At 35.1% G+C, this 8,036-nt stretch overlaps 2 long non-coding RNA genes across 2 annotated transcripts; both read right to left on the bottom strand.

Annotated features, from left to right (window-relative positions):
* Positions 1-46: 46 nt before the first annotated feature.
* Positions 47-2,818, bottom strand: LOC128222989 (uncharacterized). Its single transcript, XR_008259267.1, has 3 exons — positions 2,714-2,818; positions 2,329-2,436; positions 47-117 (listed from the first exon to the last, which is right to left on the bottom strand). It is a non-coding gene; the product is annotated as an uncharacterized LOC128222989 (long non-coding RNA).
* A 7-nt stretch (positions 2,819-2,825) lies between these two features.
* On the bottom strand, positions 2,826-4,220 carry LOC128222990 (uncharacterized). The gene is made up of 3 exons (XR_008259268.1): positions 4,137-4,220; positions 3,736-3,860; positions 2,826-2,855 (listed from the first exon to the last, which is right to left on the bottom strand). It is a non-coding gene; the product is annotated as an uncharacterized LOC128222990 (long non-coding RNA).
* Between the last annotated feature and the right edge of the window lie 3,816 nt (positions 4,221-8,036).

Here is an 8,036-nt window from a genome sequence, read left to right on the forward strand (position 1 = left end):
TGTCAAAGCCGTTTTCGCAGAAGACAGTCACAATCGTTCCATGTGGAGCCTCTTTGACCAGAACATTTCCGAATTGTAAAAAATGACGACCCTTTTCATGGTTCAACCGACATGGTTCTTAGTTAAAAAGAGTAAAAGTTATAATTAAGCAGTTCTTACCAAAAAACACACACTTAAAATGACTATATAGCAAACACGCTTTCATTTCAAGCATAGTTGATATCCAATTTCCTCAAGAAAAATGAATAGTACTTTGCATAGACTCAATGTTCAGTTAAAATGATGACACTAAGTAAAGACTCTTAAAATAAAGAAGGGTAAAACATTTACTGGTATCATGTTGATCAAACTCGTCCTATAGGAATTTATGATAATGAGCGAAAATATTTATACCAAGGACATATAAACCATAGATTGGAAATTTCAATGTTTGTCTTTGACGCGTTAAGAGCGCGATATTACTCGATTTCATATTCGAGTCGTGCCGTCAGCGATCTTGTTTCGGCTCGAGAAATTGTGAATCAATTATCCACTGCTTCCTTGTTTCTACTTTTGTAACATAGTTTAGTTTGTATCTTATATTTATTGAGTTGTGGTATTTGTTTATTCATGTTTTCTCGTTTTTTTTCCCGATATCACTTCGATTTGTCTCTGACAATCGGGAGGGAAAAATTGTAAACAAAATCATATGTATTTTCCAGTATTCTAATATTTCAAGTTTCTGACATTAATACAATGGTTTATTATTATAATAAATAGACGAACCATAATATTACGCCAAAAGCTTGTGTAACACAATGGCCCTCGCCAATCTGCTAAGGTCATTACTCATGTCTTTAGCTACTAAGTGGTCTAAATGCCATAGCGTTATTTTCATTGAGCTTCATTACCGTTACCAGCAGGTGTCAATTAGGTATCCTAAGAATAGATGGAAAGGTTAATCTCTTTATCATATGTTAATAACGGCTTGAATAATAATTATCAAATGATCTGCTTTCTGATAAACTCATATATTACTTGGTGCCGTCGAAGATCTATCAGCAACGGCCAAGGTCAACCGCTAATGGCTAATTTAATAACTGTCCAGAGATGAGCTTAATTACCTTGTTTATTAAAATCCTATCAAAGGGGTTTGGCCTAATCCATTTTGACGTCACTAGACATATTGATTGACAAGCTTCTTTTTGTGGCGATAGCCAGTAAGATACTTTGGGTATGGTCACGTGAGGTCAAATATATCACCTGATATCATTAAACTATTAAGGAAAATTAGGAAACACTTCTGAATGGTCAACTGCAATTCGGGTCAATTTCGAAATATAAAAACACTTACCCAGAGCTTAAGATATAGTTTTAGAGTTGGAGAGTTCTTGAGTAGTCCGCTTCTGGTTAGGATTCTGATAATATACCTGATTAAGATTAATTGGAACGAAGAAATAAATAATTGCTAACAATAAAACTTGTATTATCGGACGTGGTTGTTTTGACTTTGTAACTATACGATAGAACGGCAAAGTGTATAAGACACAGTTTAATAGTGAGGGTGTTACACTTGAAATATGATAGAACGAACGAAGCTGAACGAATGTTCTTCAGAATTAGTTAATTTCGACATGATACAAGATTTTAGACGACAGAAAAAAAATCGGGTCGCGAAATTGTCAATATTTTTAGCCTTAGAGGTGTCATGTTTGTGATGTGTTATGTCCAATTTGTACTGAATGAATGACAAGTGTATTAATGTTTTGAAGAATATGCAACTGTTGCATAAACAATTCTAATATCGTTTTTTTATAGTTATAATTAAGATATACTCTCATTCACATTTCTTTTAAGCTAAAAATAATGCAATGTAAATTTATTAACAAACACAGTTATATATTCAATTCAATTGAGGTTAAACAAGGTTAACTGTGAGCTTTATTATAGAAATCTCCGTTTGATGACAACCGGCTTTACATCACTGTATGATGATTAGTTGAGTTCTTTGGTCAATTATTATATCTATTCAAACTTTTCTAATTATTTCTTTTAAATTAAACTTATCGATTATCGGTACGTGATAACATACAATAAACGCAAACACATGAATCAAATGTGCAACGTATTGGTGCTGATTATCAGCAGAGCTGACGGAAAAGATCGGATTTTACCGATTATCGCAAATCGAAAAGAATGGAGTAATTTTCCGATTCTTGCCGTATGCGCGCTGGGAATTGTGGATAAACTAAATATGATATCGATTCAACGAAATCGGGCAGTTTCCAATCCATGGTTTATAGGTCCGTTATAATATATAACAAACTTCCAAATGATCATTAAACACACTTTCAGGACAATTTTCGAAACAAGGTTGGCATATGCTGGTGTTAGGGTTCGCTGACTTGTATGCTGGGCACTCGATCACACATGCATCATTTTCTTTCACAAGGTAAGCTGAAATCACATTTTTGTAGCATTTTGATATTTTAAAGATTTTCAAATAGATTAGATGAAAAGAATGACAGTAATAACGTGACATATCATTATTGAACCATTTTCTATCGATAACCTCAATACAGTTCTTTTATAGAAATGTACTTGAGAGGTATACGGTACGTAAATAACGTATTTCTGTTGTTACGTTTTTACTACTATATAACCATATTCATGGGTTTTTATTGCTTTTTACAGACGGTACAGGAAATCATCAACAATAGCACATCAGTCTTACGTGGGCAATCTTTTACGCAAAGGGAACCGAAGGCGTAACGTCCATCCGGGTTATTGACAACTTGATGTGTAGATGGGTCAAACATTTTCATCCTTGGACAGTAAGAATGGCAGGAACCCTCGAAGTAGAAATTCTTACACGCCTGTAAGGCATAAATCGTATGTATGTTTTTAAGCATATAATTTCTGTTGTTAATGACTTTACGATCTATAAAAACAGGGATTAGTTATTGTAGTCAAAATGTTAAATATTATGTTAATGGAAATTCCTAAACACTCGACCTAGGCTAAGCCGAGTCTAAAGTGAATATGGCAAATATCCTGTCAACAATTTAAGATTATGAACCGTAACTCGCAGCTCTTTGCTGTGACCTTTCGTCTCGTATGATACGGATTCTCCCACAAGCAACTCGAAGTGATATAATACCACGGATCAACCGAACATAATTTACCTTATGGATTTGATAATTTTGGTTCAATAGCTTACATGCAAATCACCATTTTCTGTGCTTAAGACCAATACTTTTTGCAGTTCATAAAAATACAACGTAAATTTCGTGTTAAAACATAAACTCAGTAAGGAAAGTCATGCGCCTAGTTTGGAGGCTCAAACCAACTGACGTCAGCTATGTACGGTACCAACTGACACATGTTTAAGCCGCACTTTACTTAGAATGAAGGTCAACATGTTTGAATAGATCTTACTAAAGAAAGAAGATTAATACCATCCACCATGAAACTTTATTGACCGTCTGCTCCATCTTTTATGTTACTGTAATATATGAACCTAAACGAGGTGAGAAAAATCTCATAATATAAGTGTCCGCCTCTCACTCAGGAGGACGCGGATTAACTCCTAAACAGATTCTTTCCAAAATGGAACCAGTACTGATTTCTACACAATACCGTTGATTGAATTATAAATATTTTCTACAGTTGAAACAGTCGAGCTAGAATTAATTATTACATTCTATAATATACGATCCCAAGAATATGATATTAGGTACAAAAGTGCCCACTTACTAGACATTGCTCCCTTCCGGGTCCTACACAACCTCCTGCGCATTCAGGATGACAACATTCATCCTGCTCTTTACCAAAACATCTCCCATCGCATGAACTGTCACAGACCGCCGATATGAAGTTCACTGGAAAACATGAACCATATAATGTTTTGACACGACACAAATTAGAAAATACAAAATTGGTTATATGACAAACCTTTTGTTAAAGAGCTTAGTTTTTAGAAAACTTCATAAGTATACATTATATGCTCAACTTAAACGCAAACAACACCCATCAGGACATAGACTAAAACAATAACGTACTGCAGATTAATGCCAAAGGTCGTCTGTTTTTCAGCAAAATGAATACCAAAGCCAGAGGTATGGGCTAATGGAGTCCCCTACGTTGATAATACCTACGTTTTTGACACATTCCTGGTGCACTTCCCCAGCAATGACTGTCTCCTGTCTGCCTGTTATAGCACTCCTCCGAACAGTCGGGGCCTGCAATTGCACGAACAAATGTTGCAAATGTAACTTGTGTTCTACTAAGTATCGTTCTTATATTGGTTTCTGTTTGTAAACAGTAGCTTATCTCGATTTCAAAAAAAAATAATAATTTCGAAATAATTCTTTCGTTTCAAACCCTACAGACCTATTGTGTTTTTTAAAGATTTTTCTACTATTGTTTGATATTTGGTAAACAAAAATCAAACGGACGCTGGATGATAGATGAGGTTTTATTGTATGTTGTTTTTAAAGTCAAATCAAGAATGCCAGAACTGTGTGCTAAATAATCTGCAAAACTGTGTAGATCTTGCCAAATTACTGAAATATGAAGATTACAAAACGGATCCAGTGTATGTCAAGCCTATACAAAATAAAAAAATCACATCGCTTGTTCACATGAAGCTGAACATTTCTTACATTTTTTACAGCCTTTGGACGATCTCCAAAAGCATATTATCATTGAATCTGGCCTTACGAATGTAATCTGCAGTGTAGGATTTATGTAACATAGTGTGATATATTTATTTGTAGGATATATGTAACACAGGACGTATGTTACATAATTTAGGATGTATGTAACATAGTGTATGATGTAGGTAACACAGTGTACAATGTATGTAAGACAGTGTAAGATGTTTGTTACCCATGTATGGTATGTGCCACCCAGTGTAGGATGTATGTAACACGGTGTATGATATACGTAACAAGAGGTATGATGTACGTATCACAGTGTGTGATAAATTTCACCCAGTGTAGGATATATGTAGCACGGTGTATGATATACGTAACAAGAGGTAGGATGTACGTATCACAGTGTGTGATATATGTCACCCAGTGTAGGATATATGTAGCACGGTGTATGATATACGTAACAAGAGGTAGGATGTACGTATCACAGTGTGTGATATATGTCACCCAGTGTAGGATATATGTAGCACGGTGTATGATATACGTAACATGGGGTATGATGAACGTATCACAGTGCATGATATATGTCACTAAGTGTATGATATAGTTTACATAATTGAAACTGTTGCTCTACAAATTAGGTTAGTTTGTCCATCCGAGCATCTATATAACTCTCAAACATGTGCAAGGTACTTGTAAACATTTTATTCACTTTCAGCGCTTGAATTAGTCCATATCGCACGAAACGAAACTACTGTGAGCCCCTGCTTGCAAGGCCCAAACAAAAGCTATCATTAAATGACATCGTCGAGCGTGAGCTCAATTTTTTGACTCTCTGGTTAGGCGATCTAGCACTGCGCTCACCAAGCCGGATAACCTTCCGATATGTGTTACGTTACAGACGTAAAATATAGGAACAAATATTTTATACGCTTATGTTTTTCCAAGCAAAAATAAACAATAGGAATAATGAAATATTATACAGGAAGTGAAAAGATATTAAACGTTAATATTATTCAAACCCTGACCACCGTTTGCAATAGAGAAATTTAAACCAGTAACATACTTTAAACTATAGCAAACACGTTTATTTACATAATTGAATTACATTTTCAAAATTGTACAAACTAAGAATAAACTCCACAGTCCAAAATTTTACTGACCCTGGTGTTTTAATGCTCACAGAATGAAATCCGCAAACAAATATTGAACACACTCTATGAGCACAATTTATATTTAACAACACTTTAAAGATAATTTCCATAAAAGGTTGGAATGTCATCCTCACAGAATAATTAAAACTGTTCTAGCACTGGTAAATTCTTTATAGAAAATTAAATGTTACTCTTTTTTTCAATATCAGAGAACTTTGCCGTTATACACAAAATATGAAGCTTCCAAAACATACTACATACGTCTTTTTGAAATTCAGCATGATTCTTGTTTAGTCTAAAACATCCTTATGGGATACTAAGAACATTCAAGATAATTCCGAACCAAACGTTATCAATGTCTTAAATACCATAGTTAAAAAACCCATCGTTTACTCTAAAGAATCTTGGTTTTCTAACAGTAAAACTAGACAACTAAACTTAAAATATATCTACATGTAGCACAGAACATATACTACTTCAAAGTCATTATTATTTTTATTATTATATTAATTATTATTATTATTATTATTATTATTATTATTATTATTATTATTATTATTATTATTATTATTATTATTATTATAAGTAGTAGTAGTAGTAGAAGATGTAGTAGTAGTAGTAGTAGTAGTAGTAGTAGTAGTAGTAGTAGTAGTAGTAGTAGTAGTAGTAGTAGTAGTAGTAGTAGTAGTAGTAGTAGTAGTAGTAGTAGTAGTAGTAGTAGTAGTAGTAGTAGTAGTAGTAGTAGTGGTAGTAGTGGTAGTAGTGGTAGTAGTAGTAGTAGTAGTAGAAGTAGTAGTAGTAGTAATCACACAAAGTATTATTTGGGTTAAGTTTGTCATCAATTGCCAAACACAAGAAATTAACTAAGAATTAATAGTGTCTGGCTAGAACAAGAACTTACTCCTTGCAGTAAAACAGGATTGGTTATATTTTAAGCCTTATGCGTATGATTTAGTGATACGTTAAAAAATAATTTATATGATTTAATACGAGACCTACTTCTTAATATATGCCATATGGTATATCTCTCTGTTCCCCATGTAGCTAATTTCTCCATTTTCTATCTGTATTTCTGGGCATCGTGCTGGAAAAGGCAAATCAAGTGAGAATTACACTTTAAACTAGTTTCAACGGACATGTTGTCGAATATAGCGACATCAATCGAAAACTTGAATAACTAGTTTAATGCGAAAAAATACTTGATTAAATGGTTCTTTGTTCGTAAACGAACATTCGTAAACGAAATGGGTACTTTAACTTCAATGTTTGTTTTAACACATATATTCTTTTTATGCCCCCGAAGGTGGGCATATTAAAATCGCACCGTCCGTCCGTCCGTCCGTCCGTCTGTCCGTCCGTCTGTCCGTCCGTCCGTCCGTCCGTCCGTCCGTCCGGCTCTGTAACTTTCCCTTGTATGGACAGATTTTAAAATAACTTGCTACATGTGTTCCACATACCAAGACGACGTTTGGCGTGCAAGACTGTGTCCCTACCTCAAAGGTCAAGGTCACACTTAGTGTTTATTCACAATGGAGTGCTGCATATAAGGACATAGAGTATAGGTGGTCGTGTCCGGGCTGTAACTTTCCCTTGTATGGACAGATTTTAAAATAACTTGCTACATGTGTTCCACATACCAAGACGACGTGTCGCGTGCAAGACCCGTGTCCCTACCTCAAAGGTCAAGGTCACACTTAGTGTTTATTCACAATGGAGTGCTGCATATAAGGACATAGAGTATAGGTCGTCGTGTCCGGGCTGTAACTTTCCCTTGTATGGACAGATATTAAAATAACTTGCCACATGTGTTTCACATACCAAGACGACGTGTCGCGTGCAAGACCCGTGTCCCTACCTCAAAGGTCAAGGTCACACTTAGTGTTTTTTCACAATGGAGTGCTGCATACAAGGACATAGGGTATAGGTTGTCGTGTCCGGGCTGTAATTTTCTCTTGTATGGACAGATTTTAAAATAACTTGCTACATGTGTTCCACATACGAAGACGACGTGTCATGTGCAAGACCCATGTCCCTACCTCTAAGGTGAAAGATACACTAAGTGTTTATTCACAAGGGAATTCTGAATATAAGGACATAACAGTGTAGGTTGTCAAGTATGGGTGGTATTTTTTATGTTCAAAGGCAATTTAAAATAACTTGCCATATGTATTTGACACATAAAGGCAAGATCAACTTTTCACATACTGACCTTGTTCGTAGGTCAATGTCACATTCGGGGGCATTCGTC

The sequence above is a fragment of the Mya arenaria genome, chromosome 17 (assembly GCF_026914265.1).
Source record: "Mya arenaria isolate MELC-2E11 chromosome 17, ASM2691426v1".
NCBI classification, from domain to species: Eukaryota; Metazoa; Mollusca; class Bivalvia; order Myida; family Myidae; genus Mya; species Mya arenaria.